Raw genomic sequence first — 27,228 nt, forward strand, 5'->3', positions numbered from 1 at the left:
TCAAGAAAGGATGCTGTACTTTGTCAAATGCTTTTTCTGCATCTATTGAGAGGATCATATGACTCTTGTTCTTTCTTTTGTTAATGTATTGTATCACGTTGATTGATTTGTGGATATCTGGGCTCTTTTTTCTGTTAATTGATCTATGTGTCTGCTTTGTGTCAGTACCATGCTGTGTTGATCACAGCTTTGTAATATAGCTTAATGTCAGGCATTGTGATAGCCACATTCCCCTGGCTATTCAGGGTCTTTTCTGATTCTATACAAAGTTTAGGATTGCTTCTTCCAGCTCTTTGAAAAATATCGATGGCATTTTGATAGGGATTTCATTGAATGTGTAGATTGCTCTGGGTAGCATAGACATTTTAACAATATTTATTCTTCCAATCCAAAAGAGTGGAATGTTTTTCAATCTCTTTGTGTCTTCCTCAGTTTCTTTCATAAATGTTCTGTAGTTTCTAGAGTACAGATCTTTTACCTCTTTGGTTAGGTTTATTCCTAGCTATCATGTTTTTTTGGTGCAATTGCAAATGGGATCAACTTCTTAATTTCTCTTTCTTCAGACACATTGTTAGTGTATAGAAGTGTAACTGATGTCTATGCATTGATTTTGTATCCTGCCAGGGTGCTGATTGCTGTATGAGTTCTAGCAATTTTAGGGTGGAGTCCTTTGGGTTTTCCATATAAAATATCATGTCATCTGTGAAGAGTGAGAGTTTGACTTCTTTGACAATTTGAATGCCTTTTATTTCTTGTTGTTGTCGACTGCTGTGGCTAGGACTTCTAATATTATGTTGAACAACAGTGGTGAAAGTTGGCATCGTGTCGTGTTCCTGACCTTAGGGGGAAAAATCTCAGTTTTTCCCCACTGAGAATAATATTCGCTATGGGCTTTTTATGGATGGCTTTTATGATGTTGAGGTATTTCCTCCATCCCTATATTTTGAAGAGTTTTAATCAAGAAAGGATACTTTTTTTCCTAATGCTTTCTCTGCATCCATTGAGAGGATCATGTGGTTCTTGTCTTTTCCTTTATTAATGTGATGTATCACCTTGTTTGATTTGCAAATGTTGAAACATACTTGCATCACAGGAATAAATACCACTTGGTCGTGGTAAATAAACCTTTGAATGTACTGCTGTATCCTATTGGCTAGGATCTTGGTGAGTATGATGGCATCCCTGTTCATCAGGGATATTGACCCGTAATTCTCTTTTTTAAAAGGGTCTTTGTCTGGCTTTGGGATCAGGTCAATGCTGGCCTCATAGAAAGAGTTTGGAAGTATTCTTTCTATTTCTATTTTTTGAAACCGCTTGAGTAAAATACGCATGATTTCCTCTTTAAATGTTGGTAGAATTCCCATGGGAATACGTCTGGCCCTAGACACTTGTTTTTTGGGAAGTTATTCTATTTTATTTTATTATGTTATGATAGTCACCATACAATACATCATTTGTTTTTGATGTAGTGGTCCATGATTCACTGTTTTTGTATACCACCCAGTGCTCCATGCAATATGTGCCCTCCTTAATACCCATCACTGGCCTAACCCATCCCCCCACACCCCTCCCTTCTACAACCCTCAGTTTGTTTCTCAGAGTCCACAGTCTCTCATGGTTCATCTCCCCCTCCGACTCCCCCTCCTTCATTTTTCCTTTTCTTCTCATAATGTCCTCCGTCCTATTCTTTATGTTCCACAAATAAGTGAAAACATATGATAATTGACGTTCTCTGCTTGACTTATTTCACTTAGCATAATCTTCTCTAGTCCCATCCATGTGGATGCAAAAGTTGGGTATTCATCCTTTCTGATGGCTGAGTAATATTCCATTGTATATATGGACCACATCTTCTTTATCCATTCATCTGTTGAAAGGCATCTCAGCTCTTTCCACTGTTTGGTTATTGCGAACACTGCTGCTATGAACATTGGGGTGCATATGGCCCTTCTTTTCACTACATCTGTGTCCTTAGGGTAAATACCCAGGAGTGCAATTGCTGGGTCCTAGGGTAGCTCTATTTTTAATTTTTTGAGGCACCTCCACACTGTTTTCCAAAGTGGCTGTACCAACTTGCTTTCCCACCAACAGTGTAAGAGGGTTTCCTTGCCTTGTCAATTTTTGCCATTCTAACTGGTGTAAGGTAGTATCTCAATATGGTTTAGATTTGAATTTCCCTGATGGCTAATGATGATGAATATTTTTTCATGTGTCTGTTAAGCATTTGTATGTCTTCTTTTGAAAAGTGTCTGTTTATGTCTTCTGCCCATGTTTTGACTTGATTATTTGTTTTTTGGGTGTTGAGTTTGAGAAGTTCTTTATACATCTTGGAAATCAGTGCTTTCTCTGTAGTGTCATTTGCAAATATCTTCTCTCTGTTTTCTTGACTGTTTCCTTCGCAGTGCAGAAGCTCTTTATCTTGATGAAGTCCCAAAAATTCATTTTGCTTTTGTTTCACTAGTCTTTGGAGATGTATCTTGAAAGAAGGTGCTGTGGCCGATGTCCAAGAGGTTACTGCCTAGGTTCTCCTCTAGGACTTTGATGGATTCCTGCCTCACACTGAGGTCTTTCATCCATTTAGAGTTTATTTCTGTGTATGGTGTTAGAGAATGGTCAAGTTTCATTCTTCTGCATGTGGCTGTCCAATTTTCCCAGCACCATTTATTGAAGAGACTGTCTTTTTCCACTGCATATTTTCCCCTGCTTTGTCAAAGATTATTTGAACATAGAGTTGAGGGTCCATATCTGGGCTCTCCATTCTGTTCCTTTGGTCTATATGTCTGTTTTTGTGCTAGTACCATGCTATTTTGGTGATCACTGCTTTGTAATATAACTTGAAATCAGGCAATGTGATGCCCTCAGCTTTGTTTTTCTTTTTCAACATTTCCTTGGCAAATTAGGGTCAATTTAGGTCAATTTACAAGTTTTAGGATTATTTATTCCAGCACTTTGGAAAAGCCATTGGAATTTTGATCGGGATGGCATTGAAGGTATAGATTACTCTGGGCAGCATAGACATTTTAACAATGTTTATTCTTCCGATCCATGAGCATGGAATGTTTTTCCATCTTTTTGTGTCTTCTTCAATTTCTTTCATGAGTGTTTTGTGGTTCCTAGAGTATAGATCCTTTACCTCTTTGGTTACGTTTATTTCGAGCTATCTTGTGGTTTTTGGTGCTATTGTAAGTGGACTCATTCCCCTAATTTCTCTTTCTACACTTGCATTGTCAGTTTATAAGAAAGCAACAGATTTCTGTGCATAGATTTTGCATCTTGCCACATTACTGAATTGCTGTATGAGTTCTAGTAATTTGGGGATGGAGTCTTTTGGATTTTCCACGTAAAGTATCATTTCATCTGTGAAGAGAGAATTTGACTTCTTCTTTGCCAATTTGAATACATTTTATTTCTTTTTGTTGCCTGATTGCTGTTGCCAGGACTTCTAGTACTCTGTTGAACAATAGTGGTGAGAGTGGGCGTCCTTGTCGTGTTCCTGATCTTAAGGGAAAGGCTCTCAGCTTTTCCCCATTGAGGATGATTTTCGCTGTGTGTTTTTCATAGATGGATTTTATGAACTTGAGGAATGTTCCCTCTATCCCTATACTCTGAAGAGTTTTAATCCAGAAAGGATGCTGAAATTTTTCAAATGCTTTTGCTGCATCAATTGAGAGGACCATATGGTTCTTCTCTCTCCTCTTATTAATGTGTTCTATCACATTGATTGCTTTGTGAATGTTGAACCACTCTTGAATCCCAGGGATAAATCCCACTTGGTCATGGTGCATGATCCTTTTAGTGTATTGTTGGATCCTATTAGCTAAGATTTTATTGGGAATTTTGGAGTCCATATTCATCAGGGATATCAGTCTGAAATTCCCCTTTGTAATGGGGTCTTTGCCTGATTTTTGTGATTAAGGTAATGCTGGCCTCATAGAATGAGTCTGGAAGCTTTCCTTCTGTTTCTACTTTTGGAAACAGCTTCAGGAGAATAAGTATTATTTCTTCTTTTAATAATGTTTGGTAGAATTCCCCAGAGAATCCATCAGGCCCTGGACTCCTGTTTTTTGGGAGGTTTTTGATCACTGCTTCTATCTAGTAATTGGTCTATTCAGGTTGTCAATTTCTTCCTGTTTCAGTCTTAGGAGTTTATAGGTTTCCAGGAAGGCATCGACTTCTTCCAGATTGCTTAATTTATTGGCATATAGTTGTTGATAATAATTTCTAATAGTTGTTTCAATTTCCTTGTTGTTAGTTGTGATATCTCTCCTTTCAGTCATAATTTTATTAATTTGGGTCCTTTCTCTTTTCTATTGGATAAGTCTGGCCAGTGGTTTATCGATCTTATTAATTCTTTTTTTTAAAGATTTTATTTATTTGACAGAGAGAGACACAGCAAGAGAGGGAACACAAGCAGGGGGAGTGGGAGAGGGAGAAGCAGGCTTCCCGCAGAGCAGGGAGCCTGAAGCAGGGCTCTATCCAGGACCCTGGGATCATGACCTGAGCCAAAGGCAGACACTTAATGACTGAGCCAGCCAGGTGCCCCGATCTTTTTAATTCTTTTAGAGAACCAGCTTTTAGTTTCGTTGGTCTGATATGCTGTGTTTCTGGATTCTAATTCATTGATCTCTGCTCTAATCTTAATTATTTCTCTTCTAATGCATAGCTTAGACATCGTTTGTTGCTTTTTCTCTAGTTCTTTAAGGCGTAGAGTTAGTTGGTGAATTTGGGATTTCTCTATTTTTTGAGTGATGCTTGAATGTCTATATATTACCCCCTTAGGACCGCCTTTGCAGTATCCCATTGGTTTTGGGCCAAGGTGTTTTCGTTCTCATTGATTTCCATGAATTGTTTAGGTTCTTCTTAGATTTCCTGGTTGACCCAAACATTCTTGAACAGAGTGGTCTTTAGCTTCCAAGTTTTTGAATTTCTGCCAAATTTTTTCTTGTGATTAAGTTCCAGTTTTAAAACATTATGGTCTGAGAATATGCAGGGAATAATCTCAATCTTTTGGTATTGGTTGAGACCTGATTTGTAACCCAGTATGTGGTCTATTCTGGAGAAAGTTCCATGTGCGCTCGAGAAGAATGAGTATTCTGTTGTTTTAGTGTGGAATGTTCTGTATATATCTACGATGTCCATCTGGTCCAGTGTGTCATTCAAAGCTCTTGTTTCCTTGTTGATTTTCTGCCTAGATGATCTGTCTATTGCTGAGAGTAGAGTATTGAGGTCTCCTACAATTAATATATTATTATCAATATGAGTCTTTATTTTGTTAACAGCTGGCGTATGTAGATGGCTGCTCCCATGTTGGGGGCGTAGATATTTACAATTGTTAGATCTTCTTGTTGGATAGCCCCTTTAAGAATGATATAGTGTCCTTCTGTGTCTCTAACTATAGCCTTTAGCTTAAAATCTAATTTGTCTGATATGAGAATTGTTACCCCAGCTTTCTTTTGAGGTCCATTGGCATGGAAGATAGATCTCCATCCCTTCACTTTCAGTCTGGATGTGTCTTTAGGTTCAAAATGAGTCTCTTGTAGACAGCATATGGATGGGTCCTGTTTTTTATCCAATCTGGAACCCTGTGCCGTTTTATGGGAGCATTTAGACCATTCACTTTGAGAGTGATTATTGAAAGATATGAATTAATTGTCATCATGTTGCCTGTTAAGTCCTTGTTTCTATAGATTGTCTCTGCAAGTTTCTGTTGTATATAACTCTTGGGGTCTTTCTCCTTTTATAGAACCCCCTTTAATATTTCTTGCAGGGCTGGCTTAGTGGTCCCATATTCTTTCAGTTTCTACCAATCTTAGAAGTTCTGCATCTCTCCATCTATTCTAAATGAGAGCCTTGCTGGATAAAATATTCTTGGCTTTATGTTCTTCTCCTTTAGTACACTGAATATGTCTTGCCAGGCCTTTCTGGCTTGCCAGGTCTCTGTGGATAGGTCTGATGTTACTCTCATGTTCCTCCCTCTGTATGTAAGGAATCTCTTTCCCCTAACTGTCCTTAAAATGTTTTCCTTTGTTCTAAGATTTGCGAGTTTTACTATTACATGCCGGCGTGTTGGCCTGTTTTCCTTGATCTTGGGAGGGGTCCTCTCAGCCTCTAAGACACGAATTTTTTTTTCATTCCCCAGATTAGGGATTTTTCAGCTACGATTTGCTCAAATATATCTTCTAGTACTCTCTCTTTCTCCAGCCTCTCAGGGATCCCAATAATTTTGACTTTGAAATGTTTCATGGTGTCACTTATTTCTCTGATTCTGTTTTCATGGATTTTAGTTGTTTCTCCCTGGCCTCCTCTTTATCCTTCTTTTCTATCAATTTGTTTTCTTTGTCACTAATTTCTTTTACCTCATTTACCCTAGCTGTTAAAGTATTTAGATTAGATTGGATCTCATTGATAGCAGTTTTAGTTCTGCCACTTCAGCTTTCATTTCTGCCCTTAGAGAGTCTATGTTGCCATTAATCGATTTCTCCATTCTAGCTATTGTCTTCACAACTGCTACCTTGAATTCCATTTCTGATATCTTGGTTATGTCTGTATCCATTTGTAAATCTGTGGCAGAAATCACAGTCTCTGAGTCTTTCTTATTTTGGGGGTTCATCATCCTAGACATTCTGGTGAGGGGTGGTTGAGGAAATGTACAGAGTCCAAATTATTGACCACAACCCAAGCAAGATACACCTGTTTTATAGGGACCTTAGGGTTTTGACCTCTTGTTCTCCAGCCTGTCTTCTTGGGGAGGGGCCTGCCGTACTGTTACTTAGGCAACCCTCTTTGGGCAGAGTTGCCCTGCCCCTGTGGGGGGGTGATGGGCTCAGTGGAAACCGGTTTTGGGGGGCTTTTGTTCTCTGGCAGCTTTCCCTGGTGGCTTTCCACACCCGTTCCGAGAGTCAGAGCAGAAAATATCTTTTTCAACTCTCTGCCTCAGAGCAGATAGATCACAGTCTGTTCTTCAGTGAGTTCTGCAGGCCACACTCTCTCCGTTTCTGTCTGTGCTGCTATAAACTGCAGTGTCCTGGGTTGTGCACCCCTCACCAGGGCTCCCAGTCCTTGCCTCTAGGTCGGGGCATGGGGACATGTCTCTGCCCTTTGTGCTTCTAAAACCGCCAGTTGCCCCAGGTCGCCCGCATGGCCGCGCCGCTCCAGGTGTCAGTCGGGAGGCTGCCCTAAAGTCCTTTCCGGTCTGCTACGTTCTGCGAGTCTGTGCCCTGTCCCCAGTGCGGGAGGCTATCATTCACCCAAGGTGTAGGATCACCACCCCTCCCTCCCTTTTTGATTTATCTTTGCATATGTACCTGCAGAATCATGGCTCCCTGCTTCATACCTCAAAACCAACCACTTGCAATATTCTGTTTGGAGAGATCCAGATGTATCTTTTTACATCTCAGGCTGAGTTCATGGGTGTTCAGCGTGGTCTGGTAGATATCCAGCTCAATTCCAGGGACTGGTTGGAATAAGGTCCCCTACTCCTTCTCCATCTTTCTCAGGAGGTTTTTGATTACTGCTTCAATTTCCTTGCTGGTTTGTTCATATTTTCTGTTTCTTCCTCTTTCAGTCTTGGTAGTTTATAAGTTTCCAGGAATGCATCCATTTCTTCCAGATTGCCTTATTTGTTGGCATATACTTGCTGGAAATAATTTCTAACCATTTTTTCTATTTCTTTGGTATCAGTTGTGATCTCTCCCCTTTCTTTCATGATTTTATTAATTTTGGTCTTTTACCTTTTCTTTTGGATAAGTCTGGCCAGAGGTATATTGATCTTATTAATTCTTTCAAAGAACCAGCTTCTAGTTTCATTGATTTGTTCCATTGATTTTCTGGTTCCTATTTCATTAATTTCTGCTCTGATCTTTATTATTTCTATTCTCCTCCTTGGTTTAGGCTTTATTTGCTGTTCTTTCTCCAAGTTCTTTAGGTGTAAGGTTAACTTGTGCATTTGGGATTTTTCTAATTTTTTGGGAGAGGTTCAGACTGCTATATACTTCCCTCCTAGGACCAACTTTGCAGTGTCACGTAGGTTTTGAACTGATTTGTTTTCATTCTTATTAGTTTCAATGAGCTATTTAAGTTCTTCTTTAATTTCTTGGTTGACCCATTCATTCTTTAGTAATATGGTTTTTATTTTTTATTTTTTTTAAAGATTTTATTTATTTATTTGAGAGAGAGAGAATGAGAGATAGAGAGCATGAGAGGGAAGAGGGTCAGAGGGAGAAGCAGACTCCCCGCTGAGCAGGGAGCCCGATGCGGGACTCGATCCCAGGACCCTGGGATCATGACCTGAGCCGAAGGCAGTCGCTTAACCAACTGAGCCACCCAGGCACCCTAGTAATATGGTTTTTAACCTCCAGGTATTTGAGTTCCTTCTAAAGATCTTCTTGTGATTGCATTCCAGTTTCAAAGTATTGTTGTCTGAAAATATTCAAGGAATAATCTCAATATTTTGGTATCATAAGTCCTGATTTGTGACCCAGTATGGTATCCATTTTGGATAAATTTCCATGTGCACTTGAGAAGAATGTGTATTCTGTTGTTTTTGGGTGGAATGTTCTGTATGTTTCTGAATTCCATCTGGTCCAATGTGTCATTCAAAACCCTTGTTTCTTTGTTGACCTTTTACTTAGATGATCTGTCCATTGCTTTGAGTGGAGTGTTGAAGTCTCCTACTATTAATGTATTATTATCAAGATGTTTCTTTACTTTGGTTATTAATTGGTTTATATAATTGGCTGCTCTCTCTTTGGGAGTATTCATATTTACAATTGTTAGATTTCCTTGTTGGATAGATCCTTTAAGCATGATATAGTGTCCCTCTACATCTCTTTTTACACTCTATGGTTTAAAATCTAATTTGGTTGATATGAGGATTGCTACCCCAGCTTTTTAAAAAGTCCATTAGCATGGTAAAAAAAAATTTTAAAAAGTCCATTAGCATGGTAAATGGTTCTGCATCCCTTCACTTTCAATCTGGAGGTGTCTTCAGGTTCAAAATGTGTCTCTTGTAAACAGCATATGGATGGGCCCTGCTTTTTTATCCAATCTGATACCCTGTGTCATTTTATTGGAGCATTCAGCCCATTTACACTTAGAATAATTATTGAAAGATATGAATTCAGTGCCATTGTATTACCTGTAAAGTCTCTGTTTCTGCAGATTGTCTCTGTTACTTTCTGGTCTATTTTAATCATGGGCTCTCTTTGCTTACAAGATCCCCTTTATTATTTCTTGCAGGACTAGTTTAGTGATCACAAATTCTTTTAATTTCTGTTTGTCCTGGAAGCTCTTTATCTCTCCTTCCATTCTGAATATAGCTTTGCTGGATAAAGTATTCTTGCCTGCATGTTCTTCTCATTTAATACCCTGAATATATCTTTCCAGCCCTTTCTGACCTGCCAGGTTTCTGTGGCTAGGTCTGATGTTATTTTCATGTTCCTCCCTCTGTAAGTAAGAAATCTCTTCCCCCTAGCTGCTCTCAATGTAGCTTCCTTTGCTCTAAGATTTGCAAGCTTCACTATTATATGTGGGGTTGTTTATCTATTTTTTTTTATTTTGGGGGGACTCCTCTCTGCTTTTTGGACATGAATGCTTGTTTCTTTCCCCAGATTAGGGAAGTGCTCAGCTAATATTTGTTCAAATATACCTTTTAGCCTTCTCTCTCTCTCTACCCCATCTTGGATCCTGATGATCCTGATATTGGTTCTTTTTAACATATCATTAAATTTTCTAAGTCTCTCCTGATGTGCTATGAGTTTTTTTTCTCTCTTTTCTTCAATTTCTTTCTTTTCCATCAGCCTGTCTTCTAGATCACTTATTCTCTCTTCTGCCTCATTGAACCTAGATATTAGAGCATCCAATTTAGACTGCATCTCATTCATAACATTTTTAAGTTTGACCTGATTTTTTTTATTTTTCATTTTTTAAAAAAAATGAATTTACAAACCTTTGTGTTGAGGGCTGACTTTCAATAGATCATAGGGAGCAGCTGCTCTGCTACATACGAAACCCTGACCCAAAGGAAGGTCATCTATGAATGGTTTAGCACAAGGTTCCCCATGAATTTGCATTGTGTGAGGAGCGAGGGGGTGGCCCCCTTTCCAGCTGCACCCTGTTTCCCAGGAGGAGGGGCTCTCCACACCGGACCCCTGTCTTGATGCAAGGTGGGGCATGCCACCCCATGGGGGGCACGGGTGCAGTGGCCTGCCAGTGCGGATGGTGGGGGACGAGCTATCCGAGGCCAACCAGGCTTCACAGCACTGCCGTATCATTCCGCCTGGGCGGGATTCTGACTTAGAGACATTCGGTCATAATCCCACAGATGGTAGCTTCACCCCATTGGTTCCTCAGTCAAGCACATACACCAATCGGCCTGATTAGATCTCATTTCTGCCCTTAGAGATTGTGTATTGTCATGTATGATTTTTTCAAGCCTACCTATTAGCTTTATAATTGCTATCCTGAATTCTTTGATATTTTGCTTAGATCCATATCCATATTTCTGTGACAGAGGACATTGCCTCTGGTTCTTTTCTTTGTTGTGAATTCCTCCTCCTAGTCATTCTGCTGAAGGACAGTTGAGCAAATGTGCAGTGTCCAAAATATCAACCATGACCCAAGCAAAATGTACCCTTGGAGAAATCTGAAGTGTCAGAAGCTACCACAGATATGTAAACAAAGCCATGATGATCCAAACCAATAATAAAAGGTTGGAGGGAGAAAGACTATAATCTCTCAGGGTGGACAAAGCAGGGTGATCTGCCTGTTCCTGATTGATTTTCTGTCTGTGTGTTAGAAAACACTCTATCCCAAAATTGCATAGAAATCAGAACTTACATATATATCAACATAAAATTGAACAGAGTGAAAAACGGACATAAATAGACATAAATCTATAAAATATAGATATGAAAAAATATAAGTTAAAAAGTGACTTAAAAACAGTCAGGAAATAAGACTCTATTTGAAATGGGAACTGGGTAAAAAAAAAAAAAGAAACAAAGAAAAAATGTAAAATTTTATCCTGAAGTATAAACGAGTCAGGAGGGAATACCTGGAGCTCAATATACTGTTTTCCCCTGGTGCTTGAGTTTTAAGTCTTGTGGGAATTAAGCTTGTCATTCTCCTGTTCTTCCAGTCTGTCTTTTGGGGGAGGGGCCAGATGGTCAGCTTCTCAGGGGTCTTTGCCTAGGTGGAGTTGACCCATCCCTTGTCAGGGGGATGGACTTAATGTGAGCTGTTTGTGTGGTTTTTGTTCCCTGGCAGGTTTCCATGCCTCTTTAGAGTGTCAGAGCAAATATGGCCATTCAGGGATCTCTGGCCCAGAGCCACAGGGTCGTGATCCCTTTTCTTCAATAAACCCCCTAGGTCAAAGGACCTCCACTTCTGTGTGTACCAAACTCCACAGACTCGTGCTATTCAGGCCCACTGCAACTCTCCCACCAGGACCTGTGGGCATCTCTGTATTTTGTGCCTTTGCAATTGTGAGCAGCCCTGGGCTCAGTCATGCACCCTATTCCACCGATCCCAGGTTATGGCTGGGTGCCATCCATGTGTCCTTTCAGGGGCCACACTGCCCTGAAAGCTGTTGCCCAGTCGTGGGCACAGCCTTTGTGTGCACACCAAACTGCCAAATCCCACAGTTTGTGCCCACTTGCACTCTCCCAGGAGGAGTTCCAGTGGCCCAGGAACGTTTTTGCACTTTATGTCTTTGCAACCATGAGTGGTTGTGTGATCGCATGCAAGCCGGGTTCCACTGTTCCTAGGTCACAGGTGGGTGCCGCCCTAATGTCCTTCTTGGGGTCGCTGCCACCCTGAGAGCTGTTGCCCAATTATCGTTTTTCCCCTGAGATCTTAAACAGCCTGCACCTTCTAGTCCTTTTCTGGGTGCTCAGGCAAAGAGTGGTCTCCCAGCCAGTCTGACTCATGGTTTATGGTGACCAGAGCTGGGAGTCCCTTCTGGGTTCACTGACCATAACCAGTCTCCCCGCTCCACTGCTTGGGCATTCTATCAGTTCTGGCTCTCCCATTCTTTCCGAGTCTCCTGGGATCCTGAGACCACAATGATCCACCTAGAATTTTGCCTTATACATCCCCTGTGCCCTTTTCAGAAAGGGATATCTCTCACTGGAGCAGATTTCTAAGGGTCCCAATTTTGTACTCTGGTGTTATATCACTTTCTGGTGGCCGGTTTTTGGAGGCTCCCTCCCCCCTCCATTTATCTTCTGGTATTTTCCCCAAAGATTCAGGATTCCAGATTTCCTAGCTTGCAAAAAGTAGTTATTTTTCTGCTTGTAGAGTTCCAGATATATTTTCTTACATCTCAGGCTGAATTCGTGTGTATTCAGAATGGTTTGATAGATATCCAGCTAAATTCCAGGGACCAGATGAAACGAGGTCCCCTACTCGGCTGCCATCTTGCCCCTCCCCCACAGAATGGGTTTTAAATCAAAGACTGTAACAAGAGACAAAGAAGGACACTATATAATAACAAAGGGGACAATCCAACAAGAATACATAACAATTGTAATTATTTATGTACCCAATATGGGAGCACAATAACACATAAAACTGCTAATAAAAAACAAAGGAACTAATCGATAATAATATAATAGTAAGGGATTTTAACACCCCACTTACCTCAGTGGACAGATCAACCAATGAAAAAATCAAGGAAACAATGCTTTGATGACATTATGGATCAGGTAGATTTAACAGATATATTCAGAACATTCCATCCCAACACAGCAGAATATACATTCTTTTCAGATGCAGATGGATCATTCTCCAGAATAGATTGAACATGGGGCCACAGTATAAGTCTCAGCAAATTAAAAAAAAAGAACAACAAAAACAACAAAAACCAAAGTCATAATAAGCTTCTTTTCTAACCTCAATACTATGAAACCAGAAGTCAACCAAAGAAAACCTCTGGAAAGACAACAAACACATTCAGGTTAAATGATATGGTATTAAACTATTCATTAGTCAATCTTGAAATCAAAGAAATAAAAAAATTACCTGGAAATAAATCAAAATTAAAACTCAATTGTTCAATACCTTTAGGATGCAGCAAAAGCACCTGTAATTGAGAAGTATATAGCAATACAGGCCTAACTCAATGAGCAAGATATATCTAAATGAAACAGAACAAAACAACCCCCCCAACTTTATACCTAAAAAAACTAGAAAAAGGGACATAAAACCTCAAACCAAAAGAAGTAAGGAAATAATAAAGATCAGAGCAGAAATAAATGATATATAAACCAACAAAAAAATCAACAAAACCATGGAATGGTTGATTGAAAAGATAAACAAAATTCATAACCCTCTAGTCACACTCATCAAAAACAAAGAGAAAGGATACATATAAAACTACACATGAAGGACCAGAGATAACCAACACCACTGAAATACAAACAATTGTAAGAGAATATTATGAAAATCTATATGTCAAGAAATTGGACAACCTAGAAGAAATTGATAAATTCTAGGGGCACCTGGGTGACTCAGTAAATTAAACGCCTGCCTTCAGCTTAGCTCATGATCCCAGAGTCCTGGGATAGAGCCCCACATCAGGCTCCCTGCTCAGCAGGGAGTCTGCTTCTCCTTCTGCCCCTCACCCCACTCGTGCTTGCTCTCTCAAATAAATAAATAAATTAAATATTTTTTAAAAAGAACTTGATACATTTCTATAATCATATATTCTACCAAAACTGAAGCAGGAAGAAAAGAGTATTTAAATAGATTATTTATTAGCAAGGGGATTGTGTCAGTACTTACAAAACTCCCAATGAACAAAGGTCCAGGACTAGATGGCTCCTCAGGTGAATTTCCACCAAACATTTTAAGAAGAGTTAATAACTATTTTTCTCAAACTGTTCTAAAAAATATATAAGGAAGGAAAACTGCCAAGGTTTTGCTATGAGGCCAAGTAATGCTTTGAGGCCAGTCTCACCTTGATATTAAAACCAGATAAAGATACCAGAAACAAAAGACAACTACAGGCCAATATCTCTGATGAATATAAATGCAAAAAATCCTCAACAAATTACTAACAAATTGAATTCATTAAATAAAATGTACAAGTACAAACTCAATGCATTAAAAAAAATACCACGATCATGTGGGATTTATTCCCTAGATGCAAGGTTGATACAATTGATTACACAAATGAATCAACGTGATACATCACATTAGTAAGAGAAAGGATAAAAACCAAATGATCATTTCAATAGACGCAGAAAAAACATGTTCACAAAGGGCAACACCCATTCATGATAAGAGCTATCAACATCATAAGTTTAGAGGGAACATACCTCAACATAATAAAGGCCATATATGAAGAAACCACAGCGAAGATCATTTAATGGAGAAAAACTGAGAGCATTCCCCCTAAGGTCAGGAACAGATCAAGGATGTCCACCCTCACCACTTTTATTTAACACAGTAGTGGAAGTATTAGCCACAGCAGTCAGACAAGAAAAAGAAATAAGAGGCATCCAAATTGTAAGAAAGAAGTAAAACTTTTGGTGTTTGCTGATGACAAGATATTCTGTAGAGAAAAACTTTAATACTCCACCAACAAAATACTAGAACAGTTAAATGAATTCAGTAAATTTGCAGTATACAAAATGACCATATAGAAATCTGTTGCATTTCCATACACCTATAATGAAGAAGCAGAAAGAGAAATTAAAACATTTCCATTTAGAGTTGCACTAAAAACTAACCAGGACTAAGCCTAACCAAATAGGTATAAGACATGTACTCTGAAAACTATAAAACAATGATGAAAGAAATTGGAGATTGCACAAAGAAACAGAAAGATATTCCATGCTCATGGGTAAGAACAAATATTGTCAAAATGTGTTCACTACCTGAAGCAATTTATAGATTGAATGAAATCCCTATCAAAATACCAACAGCTTTTTTTCACAGAGCAAGAACAAACAATCCTAAAACTTGTATGGAACCACAAATACCTGAACTGCCAAAGTAACTTTGAAAAAGAAAAACAAAGCTGGAAGTATCACAATTCCAGACTTCAAGCTATATGACAAAGCCTTAGTAATCAAAACAGTATGGTACTGGCACAAAAACAGACACATTAGATCAACAAAACAGAATAGAAACCAGAGAAATAAATACCCAATTATATGGTTAGTCTTTGGCAAAGCAGGAAATAATATCCTATGGGAAAAAGACAGTCTCTTCAAAAATGGTGTCAGGAAAACTAGTCAGCTACATGCCAAAGAATGAAACTGGATCACTTTCTTACACTCCAAACAAAAATAAACTCATAATTGATTAAAGATCTAAATGTGAGATAGGAATCCATCAAAATCCTAGAGGAGAACACAGGCAGAAATATCTCTGACATTGACTGTAGCAACATTTTTCTAGATATGGCTCCTGAAGCAAGGGAAATAAAAGCAAAAGGAAACTATTTGGACTATATCAAAATAAAATGCTTCTTTACAGTAAAGGAAACAATCAACAAAAATAAAAGGCAACCTACTAAATGGGAGAAGATATTTGCAGATGAGACATCTGATAAAGGGTTAGTATCCAAAATATTTAAAGAACTTATATAACTCAATATCACCCAAAAAATCCAATTAAAAATGAGTAGAAGAAATGAACAGATATTTCATGAAAGGAGACATACAGATGGCCAACAGACACATGAAAAGATGCTCAATATCACTCATCATCAGGGAATTGCAAATGAAAACTACAATGAGATACCACCTCACAGCTGTAAGAATGGCTAAAAACCAAAACACAAGAAACAAGTGTTGGTATGCATGTGGAGAAAATGGAACCGTCTTGCACTATTGGTGGGAATGCAAAATGGTGCAGCCACTGTGGAAAACAGAGTATAGGTTCCTCAAGAAGTTAAGAACTACCCTATGATACAGTAATCATACTAATGGTTATTTACCCTAGAAATACAAAACACTAATTCAGAGGGTTACATTCACACCTATATGTATAGTAGCATTATTTAAAATAGCCAAATTATGGAAACAGCCTGTGTGTCCATCAATAGATAAATGGAGAAAGAAGTGATCTATCATCTATGTATCTATCATCTATCTATCTATCATCTATCATCTATCCATTCAAAAGGAATGAAATCTTGCCATTTACAATGACGTGGATCAAGCTAGAGAGTATAATCCTATTTGAAATAAGTCATTCGGAGTCAGACAAATACCATATGATTTCACTCATATATAGAATGTAAGAAACAAAAGAAATGAGGAAATGCAAAAAAGACAGAGACAAGCCAAGAAACATACTCTTATCTATTTAGAACAAACTGATGGTTACCTGAGAGGGGTGGGTGAGGGAATGGGTGAAATATTTGATGGAAATTAAGGAAGGCATTTTTTGTGACAAGCACTGGGTGATGTATGGAATTATTGAATCCCTATGTTGTATACCTGAAAAGAATATAACACTGTATGTTAAGTATGCTGGAATTAATAAAATAAAATAAAATAAAATAAAATAAAATAAAACAAAATAAATTGCATGATAATGTGAATATCTGCAGAAGTATTATTTGACAAAATTTAACATTCTTTTATGATAAAAATACTCAACAATTGGGTCACCTGAGTGGCTCAGTTGCATAAGTTGTCTGACTCCAACTGACTTATTTCAAATAGGATTATACTCTAGCTTGATCCATGTCATTGTAAATGGCAAGATTTCATTCCTTTTGAATAGATAGATGATAGATGATAGATAGATAGATCATGATAGATAGATAGATGGTAGATCACTTCTTTCTCCATTTATCTATTGATGGACACACAGGCTGCTTCCATAATTTGGCTATTTTAAATAAAGCTACTATACATATAGGTGTGAATGTATCCCTCTGAATTTGTGTTTTGTATTTCTAGGGTAAATAACCATTAGTATGATTACTGTATCATAGGGTAGTTCTTAACTTCTTGAGGAACCTACATGCTGTTTTCCACAGTGGCTGCACCATTTTGCATTCCCACCAATAGTGCAAGAGGGTTCCATTTTCTCCACATGCATACCAACACTTGTTTCTTGTGTTTTGGTTTTTAGCCATTCTTACAGCTGTGAGGTGGTGTCTCATTGTAGTTTGTGCTCAGGTCATGATCTCAGGGTTGTGTAATCAAGTCCTGCATTGGGCTCCATGCTCAGCAGGAAGTCTGCTTGAGATTCTCTCTCTCTCTCCCCGCCTGCCCCTCCCCACCTCCCTAAAATAAATAAAGAAATCTTAAAAAAACTCAATAAATCTAGGAATAGAATAAACTATTTCAAAATTATAAATTCCATAGATGAAACGCCCATGGCCAACATCATACTCAATAGTGAAGACTAAAAAATTTTCTCTATGATCAGGAAGACTTTCATTCAACATGATATTCAATGTTTTAGCAAGAGCAACCAGACAAAAAAATCAAAGAAACAAAAACAAACAAAAGAAATGTCTACAATAGAAAAGAAGTAAAATGATCTCTGTTTTCAGATGGTCTGGTCTTATATATAGAAAACCCTGAAGATTTTACACACACACACACATGCACACACACACACACACAGGGGGAGAGAGAGAGAGTTAGAATTAATAAACAAACAAAGTAACATTGCAGGATACAAAATCAACATACAAATACTGGTTGCATTTATATACAATAACAACAAAGAATCCAAAAACAAATTTAAGAAGTAATCTCATTTACAATAGCATCAAAAATAATAAAAGACTACCAAACATTTAAGGAAGAAATTATAGCAATTCTCTGCAGTCTGTCTTTCAGAGGATAGAAACAGAAAGAATACTTCCTAACTCATTTTGAGGCCAGCATTACCCTAATAATGAAATAAGACAAAGAAGTTACCAGAACAGAAAATTACAAACCAGTATCTCATGAATATAGATGCAAAAATCATCAACAATATATTAGCAAGTTGAATGTTGGATTGTACATTAAAACAATTTTTCACTATAAGTAAATGGAATTTATCTCTGTAATGCAAAGATGGTTCAACATTTAAAATCAAGATATTTGCAAATTACATTACAGATAAAGGGTTGGTATCCAAGATCTATAAAGAATTTACCAAACTCAACATCCAAAAAACAAATAATCAAGTAAAAAAAAATGGACAGAAGACATGAACAGACATTTCTCCAAAGAAGACATATGAAAAAATGTTCAACATCACTAGCCATCAGGGAAATAGTAATCAAAACCACAATGAGATAACACCTTACACCAAGTGTTGGTGAGTATGTGGAGAAAGGGGAACCCTATTACACTGTTGATAGGAATGCAAGCTGGTACACCCACTCTGGAAAACAGTATGGAGTTTCCTCAAGACATTAAAAATAGAGCTACCCTACAAAATGAAAGGCAGCCCACTGAGATGGAGAAGATAGTTTCAAATTATTTATCCAATAAGTTTTTGATATACAAAATATATAAAGAACTCATACAACTCAATAACAAAAATTTAATTTAGAAATGGTCAGGGATCTGAATAGACATTTTTTCCAAAAAAGACATACAGATGGCTAACAGGCTAAGGAGAAAATAAAAAGATCAATGGTTGCTGGTGAGGGGAAGGAGATGAATGGGAAAAGCACAGAGAATATTTAGGTCAGTGAAAATACTCTGTATAATATTATAATGATGGATAATGCCATTATACATTTGTCCAAACCCATAAAATCTATCACACCAAGAGTGAACTAAGTGAAAACTAAGTGATTGTATTGTGTCACAATTATGCTATGTCATAATTATGATGTTTTAATGTATGTTCATTCTTGGTAAAATGTAGCTTTCTGTTGAGTGATGTTGATGATGGGGGAGACTGCATGATTGGGGGCAAGGGCTATATGGGAAATTTCTGTGCCTCCCCTTCAATTTTTCTCTGAACTGAAAACTGCTCTACAAAAATTAGTCCTTAAGAAGAAGAATAAGGATTTAGGGAAAAGAAAAACTTAACCAAGGAGGTGAAAGACTTGTATTAAAAACTACAAAATGTTGCCGTTCCTTGCTGCTGTGGACTCTGGGCCACCGGGGTTGGTGAAGGATCTCAAGATGGCTGGGCAAAAACTTGCTCTAAAAACCACTGACTGGGTAGCTTTTGGGGAGATCATACGCCAAAACCAGAAAGCCATTGCTAACTCCCTGAAATCCTGGAATGAGACACTTACCTCCAGGTTGTCTACTCTCCCTGAGAAACCACCTGCTATCAACTGGTCTTACTACAAGGTCAATGTGGCAAAGGCTGGTTTGGTAGATGACTTTGAGAAGTTTAATGCCCTGAAGGTTCCTGTGCCAGAGGATAAATATACTGTTCAGGTGGATGCTGAAGAAGAAGAAGATGTGAAAATTTGTGCTGAGTTTTTGTCTCTTTCAAAGGCCAGGATTGAGGAATATGAAAAAGAGCTGGAGAAGATGAGGAACATAATTCCATTTGATCAGATGACCATTGAGGACCTGAATGAAGTCTTCCCAGAAACCAAATTAGACAAGAAGAAGTATCCCTATTGGCCTCACAAGCCAATCGAGAATTTATAAACTTGAGTTGGAGAGAAAGCTCTGGCCCTCATATTATAAATGCTGGACATTAAAAATAATATGTTTAAAAAAACTACAAAACGTTGATGAAAAGAATGAAGACATAAATAAATGGAAATACACCTTATGTTTACAGATTGGAAGACTTAATATTCTTAATATGTCCATACTAAAAGTGGTATAAAGATTCAATTCAATCTGTGTCAAAATTTCAATGGCATTTTTTTTACAGAAATAGAAAAATAATCCTAAAATGTGTATGAAATCATAAAGGACAACAATGTTAAGAAACAGCGATCCTCAAGGCCTCATACACCGGTTTTTAGATACGGGGTTAAAGATAGATATGCAGACTTATGGAACATAATAGAGAGCCCAGAAATACACTCATACATAAAGATTCAACTGATATTCTACAAGGGTGTCAGAATATACAATAGAGAAAGGACTTTGTCTTCAACAACTTATGTTAGAAAAACTGGATAGCTACATGCAAAAGAATGAAATTGGACCCTTATCTTACACTATACACAAAGTCAAGTCAAAACAGATTAAAGACTTAAACATAAAACTTGAAACTGTATAACTCTTAGAAGAAAACAGGGAAATGTTTTATGAAATTAATCTTAGCTCATGCTACTCTAACCAAATACCATAAAGTGGGTTGCTTATATTTATAGTTCCAGAGGCTGGGAAGTTTAAGATCAAGGGATGAACAGATTTAGTATCTAGCAAAGTCTTGCTTCCTGATGTGTAGACAGCTGCCTTCTAGCTGTATGATCATTTGGCCTTTCCTCCATGCATGCATGTGGAGAAAGAAAGAGCTCTTTCTCTGTGTTCTGTATTTAGGGGCACTAATCCAATCATGAGATTTTCCAATCTTATGACCTAATTGAAAACTAATTACCTCCCAAAGGTCCCATCTCTATGTAACTATCATCACATTGAGGTTAGGGCTTCCACATATGAATTTGGGGGCCACAATATTCAGCCCATAACATTCTGCTCCTGGCCACCTAAAATTCAAAATTCATGTTCTTCTTATATGCAGAGTATAGTCATTTCATCCCAACAACACCCAAAGTCCTAATTTGTTCTAGTACCAAATCTAAATCATTTTTTACTTAAATTTTGTTAGTTAACATACATTGCAGTATTGGTTTCTGGAGTAGAATTCAGTGATTCATCACTTACATACAATACCCAGTGCTCATCACAAGTGCCCTCTTTAATACCAATCACCCATCTAGTCCATCCTCTCCCCATCTCCCTCCATCAACCCTCAGTTTATTCTCTATTGTTAAGAGTCACTTATGGCTTGTTTCCCTCACTGCTTTTTTCCTTGTCATTGAAATATCATCTAAATCAGGTATTGGTGAGATTGGAGATAACATTCATCCTGAGGAAAAAATTCCCCTCAATCTGTGTACCTGTGAAACCACATAAGTAATGTGCTTCCAAAATACAATGGTGGGATGGGCATAAGATAGACATTCTTCTTCCAAAAAGGGAAAAAAAGAGGAAAGAAAGGGGTCACAAAAAAGTCTAAAATTTAGCAAGTCAAATTTCATGAGATCTTCAGGCTCATGTATAATTATTCTCTTTGTTTTGATGTTCTGCCTTCCAGACCCCTGAGGGTGTTGTCTAAGCCTTCTGGACACACTAGGTTGGAGACTGTGCCTTTCCCCCATGTTTTTTTTTTTTTCTGGGAGGTTTTTGCAGCCCACCAGGATTTTCTGGGCATCCCACACCCATTGTGTCTGCCAGGTGGTTCTACATTCTGAGGTTTTTGGAAGATCCCACCTGCCCTGTTGAAACCAAGGTAATTGTGCATGCACGCACACACAATACACACTTTGAGACTGAGGAAGGATCCCTGATGATTTCTGAATTGCCACTGGGGTCATTTTTCCCTTATCTTGAATAGCACATTTATAGTCTAATAGGTCTTTGGTCTGGTCTTTTAGGATCTAAGAAGTTTGACAACTTTCCTAATTACATTCATTATCTCTGTCACCTTTACTTCAAACTGATACCAGTATCTTTTCTGGTATAATCCCATCTCTATTCCTTGTTTCTATTGATGTGACTTATTATATCTGGGGTTCACAGCCACACTAATTTGTCAAATGGTTAACCAAAATATTGGTGTTCTCTTCCAAATACCTTCCTCATTTTTTGCAATAGGGGCAGATTTAGAATTTACCACATCTTTACTTCTGGTTATTTTTTGCTGAACATTTTCTTCTTCAATTAACTCCCCTTATGTCATTTTACTATGACAGTCAGGAGGAACTTTGCTGTTTTTTTCAACACTTTGCATATAAATCTCTTCAGCTAAATAAGCAATTTTATTGCTCATACGTTTTACCTTCTAGACATACTAGAACATGAACACAATTTAGCCAATTTCCTTGATAATTTATAGCAAGTATTGCTTTTTCTTTATTGTTTCTTATTTTATCCTGAGACATTATCTGAGTAGCCTTACCATCCATACTTCTACTAATATTCTGTTTAAGATTATATAATTTTTCTCTAGGAAGATGTAGGCTTTCTAACCAATTCTACTCTTTTCTTTCTAAACCCACCCCAGAATTTCCTTCAGCATTCTGTAAATAGCTATCTTGGTTTTTTCTAGTATACAGTTCCCAAATTCTTCCAGCTTCTACCCATTACACAGTTCCATAGCCAATTCCAGGTTTTTATTTGTGCTATAATAAAATACCATAGGCTAGTGGCTTAAACAAATATATTTTTCAGTTTTGGAGGCCGGGAACTCCAAAACCAAGGTGCTGGGAGACTCAGTTCTTCCTGGCTTACAGATGGCTGCCTTTTTACTGTGTGTTCACATAGCTATTCTCAGTGCCTGTGTGTGGAGAGACAAAGGAGTGGGGCAGGAAGAGGAGAGAGAGAGGGAGATCTGATATCTCTGTTTTCCTCTTCTTATAAGGGCACTAATCCCATCATTAGAGTCCTACTTTTATGACCTAATCTAAACTTAGTTATGTCTCAAAGGAAAAACTTTCAAATACCATCACACTGGGGTTTAGAGTACCAACATGTGAATTTTGGGAGGACACAAATCTTGGACCCATAAAAACATTGATCTTGTCAATGATTTTTTTGCATATGACACCAAAAGCACAGGGAACAAAAGCAAAAATATATGTGGGTCAACTTAAAACAAAAAAACATCTATCTCCACAACATTGAAAACAATCGAAAAAGTGCAAAGGCAACTTATCACATGTGAAAGAATATTTCTAAATCATATATCTGAAAAGGGATTAATATCTAAAATACATATGGAACTCCTAAACTTAACAGAAAAGAAATAACAACCCCATTAAAATATAGCTAAAAGGCTTAAATACACATTTTTTTACAAAGAAGATATATAAATGGAACACAGATATGTAAAAAAGATGTTGAACATCATTAAAAGGGAAGTGCAAATGAAAACCACAAGGAGGTATCACCTTACATCTGTCAGGATGGCCATTATTTAAAAAACAAAAACAGAAAACAGAAAATAACAAGTGTTGGTGAGGATATGGAGAAATTGGAAGCCTGTGCATTCCTGGTTGTAATGTAAAATGATGCATCTGCTATAGAGAACAACATGGAGATTCCTCCCAAAATAAAAGTAGAATTACTATATAATGCAGCAATCTGGTTATTTGTACAAAAGTATCTAAGTTGGGATTTTAAAGAGATATCTGCACTCTTGTGTTTATTGTAGTTTTATTAACAAGAAACAAGAGGTGGAAATAACCTAAATGTTTATTGACACATAAATGGATAAAGACGATGTGTTATACATACAATAGAATATTAATCATAAATAAGGCAGAAATCCTGTCATATGCTACAACATGGATAACTTTGAGGATATTACCCTACGTGAAATAAGCCAGTCACAAAAGGACAAATGCTACATGATTCCACTTATATAGGTATCTAAAGTAGTCAAATTCATCAGAGCAGAAAATAGAATTGTCTGGGTGGAGGAGGAAGTGGGGAGATGCTGTTCAATGGGTTTCAGTTATGTAAGATGAAAAATTTCCAGAGATCTATTATACAATTATACAGTTGTGCTTAGAATTAACAATACTGTATTGTACACTTAAATTTTTGCTAATAGTTATGTTGTGTGTTTTTTTTCAATTTGTTAATTGTGGTACAATACACATAACATGAAAATTATCATCTTAACCATCTCTACGTGTACAGATGAGTGATATTAAATACACTCATAACGCTGTGCAACTACCACCAACATCCTCTTTCTTAGCTCTTTCCATCTTGTGAAACTGAAACTCTATACTCCTTAAACAATAACTTTGCATTCCCCTCTTGTCCCACCCCTGGAAAGTACATTCTATTTCCTTTTTTAAAATTTTTTATGTTTATATTTTAATTACAGTTCGTTAACATACAGTTTTATATTAGTTTTAGGTGTACAATATAGTAATTCAACACAACATTACAAATTCTTGTATCAGTTCTAACAATTTTTTGGTGGATTTTTTCAGGTTTTCTACATAGAGTGTCGTGTCATCTGCAAAGAGTGAAAGTTTGACTTCTTTGCTCACATGGATGCCTTTTATTTCTTTTTGTTGTCTGATTGCTGCAGCTAGGATTTCCAGTACTATGTTGAACAACAGTGGTGAGAGTGGACATCTTTGTTACGTTCCTGACCATAGAGGGAAAGATCTGTTTTTCCTCATTGAGGATGATATTCACTGTGGGTCTTTCATATATAGCCCTTACAATATTGAGGTATGTTCACTCTATCCCTACTTTGTAGAGGTTTTTATCCAGAAAGGAAGCTGTATTTTGTCAAATGCTTTTTCTGCATTCTTGAGAGGATCATATCACATATGGTTCTTATTTCTTTTATTAATGTGGTATATCATATTGTTGGATTTGTGTTTGTTGAACCACTCCTGCAACCCAGGAATAAATCCCACTTGGTCGTGGTGAATAAAGCTTGTAATGTACTATTGGATCCTAATTGTCAGTACCTTGGTGAGAATTTTTGCATCCATGTTCATCAGGAATATTGGTCTGTAATTTTCCTCATTAGTGTGGTCTTTGTCTAGTTTTGGGATCAAGATAATTTTGGCCTCATAGAATGAGTTTGGAAGTTTTCCTTCCATTTCTATTTTTTGAAACAGCTTCAGAAGAATAGGTATTAGTTCTTCTTTAAATGTTTGGTAGAATTCTGCTGGGAGGCCATCTGGCCTTGGATTCTTGTTTGTTGGGAGATTTTTGATTACTGATTCAATTTCTTTGCTAGTTTTGGGTCTGCTCAGGTTTTCTGTTTCTTCCTGTTTCAATTTTGGTAGTTTTTATGTTTCTAGGAATGCATCCATTTCTTCCAGATTGCTTAATTTGTTGGTGTATAATTATTCATAATATTCTCTTAGAACTGTTTGTGTTTCTGTGGTGTTTGTTGTTATCTCTCCTCTTTCATTCATGATTGTATTTATTTGGATCCTTTCCCTTTTCTTTTTGTTAAGTCTGGATGGGCATTTCTCAATCTTGTTAATTCTTTAAAAAAAAAAAACAGCGCCTAGTTTCTTTGATCTGTTCTAGTATTTTTTAAAATTTCTATATCATGATTTTTGTTCTGATCTTTATTATTTCTCTTCTCCTGCTGGATTTAGGCTTTATTTGCTGTTCTTTGTCCAGCTCCTTTAGATGTAAGGTTAGGTTATTTGAGACTTTTCTTGCTTCTTGAGGAAGACCTGTATTGCTATATACTTCCCTTAGGACTGTTTTGCTGCATCCTGTAAGTTTTGAACTATTGTGTTTTCATTTTCTTCCATGTATTTTTTTAAATTCTTCTTTAATTTCCTGTTTGACCCATTCATTTTTAGTAAGATGTCCTTTCACTTCCATGTATTTGTGGTCTTCCTGAATTTTTTTCTTGTGGTTGATTTCAAGTTTCATATTATCATGGTCTGAAAATAGGCATTTAATGGATCTTAATCCTTTTATACCAGTTGAGTCCTGATTTGTGACCCAGTATGTGATGTATTCTGGAGAATGTTCAATGTTCAGTCAAAAAGAATGTGTATTCTGCTGTTTTGGATGAAATGTTCTGAATATAACTGTTAAATCCATTAGTCTAGTGTGTCATTCAAAGCCCCCTTTTCCTTGTTGATCTGCTTAGATGATCTGTCCATTGCTATGAGTGGAATCATAAAGTCCCCTGCTATTATTCTATTATTACCCATGAGTTTATTTAAATTTGTTATTAATCGATGTATATATTTGGGTGCTCCCTAGTTGTGGGCATAAATATTTACAATTGTTAGACCTTCTTGTGGCACAGCCGCTTTTATTATGATATAGTGTCATTCTTCATCTCTTATTATAGTCTGGTTTAAAATCTAGTTTATTTGATTTAAGGATGGCTGGCTACTCCAGACTTCTTTTGATGTCCTTTTGCATGATAAATTGTTTTCCACCCCCTCAATTGCAATCTGGAGGTGTGTTTGGGTCTAAAGTGAGTCTTTTGTCAGCAACATATCAATCATTCTTGTTTTTTTTTAATTCATTTTTGTACCTTATGTCTTTTGATTGGAGCTTTTAGTTCATTTACATTCAGAGTAATTCTTGAAAGATACGAATTTAGTGCCATTTTATTACCTGTAAAGTCACTGTTCCTGGAGATTTTCTCTGCTCCTTTCTGGTCTTCATTATTCTTGGCTCTCTTTCTGCTCAAAGGGCTTGCTTTTCATATTTCTTGCAGGGCTGGATTAGTGTTCAGGAACTCCTTTAGTTTCTGTTTTTCTTGGAAACTCTAACTCTCTTTCTATTCTGAATGACAGCTTTGGTAGATAAAGTATTCTTGACTGCATATTTTTCCCATTTAGCATATCGAATATATCATGCCACTTCTTTCTGTCCTGCCAGATTTCTGTGGGCCAGCGTGCTGTCAGCCTTATGTATCTACCCTTGTAGGTTAAAGACTTTTTCTTCCGAGCTCCTTTCAGAATTTTCTCTTTATCTTTGTATTTTGCAAGTTTCACTATGATATTTCATGGTGTTGACCAATGTTTTTGTTGATTTTGAGGGGAGTTCTTTGTGCCCCTCTTATTTAAATGCTGTTTTCTTCCTCAGATTAGGGAAATTGTCAGCTATAATTTGTTCAGATAAGCCGTCTGCCCCTCTTTCCCACTCTTCTTCTTCTAGGACTCCTATGATATGGATAGTATTTCCCTTTATGGAATCACTGAATTCCCTAAGTCTACCTTTGTGATATAATTGTTTTCTTTCCCTTTTCTTTTCCGCTTCATTATTTGCCATAAATTTGTCTTCTGTATCACCTATCCTCCCCTCTGATTCTTCTTTCCTTATAGTGATTACACCCAGTCTGTTTGCATCTCAGTTATAGCACTTTTTATTTCAGCCTGACTAGTGTTTAGGTCTTTTATGTCTGCAGTGCACATTTCTCTTCTATCTTCTATACTTTCTTCAAGTACAGCTAGTAATTTTATAACTGTTGATCTAAATCCTTGTTCAGATATATTGCTTATATCTGCTTTGAGAAAGATCCTCCCTGTGATATCTTTCTGATCTTTCTTTCAGGTAGAATTCCTCCATCTTGTCATTTTGGCTAAGTTTC

At 37.2% G+C, this 27,228-nt stretch overlaps 1 protein-coding gene and 1 pseudogene across 2 annotated transcripts in view; both read left to right on the plus strand.

Moving 5' to 3' along the window:
• The window catches only part of ZC3H12B (zinc finger CCCH-type containing 12B), a 551,234-nt gene that overhangs the window by 182,551 nt on the left and 341,455 nt on the right, over positions 1–27,228 (plus strand). The gene's annotated exons all lie outside the window — the stretch shown is intronic.
• On the plus strand, positions 19,089–19,603 carry LOC112815961 (ATP synthase peripheral stalk subunit d, mitochondrial pseudogene; annotated as a pseudogene).

This window comes from Callorhinus ursinus, unplaced genomic scaffold, assembly GCF_003265705.2.
Source record: "Callorhinus ursinus isolate GAN/ISIS: 27379988/994484 unplaced genomic scaffold, GSC_fseal_2.0 scaffold66, whole genome shotgun sequence".
NCBI classification, from domain to species: Eukaryota; Metazoa; Chordata; class Mammalia; order Carnivora; family Otariidae; genus Callorhinus; species Callorhinus ursinus.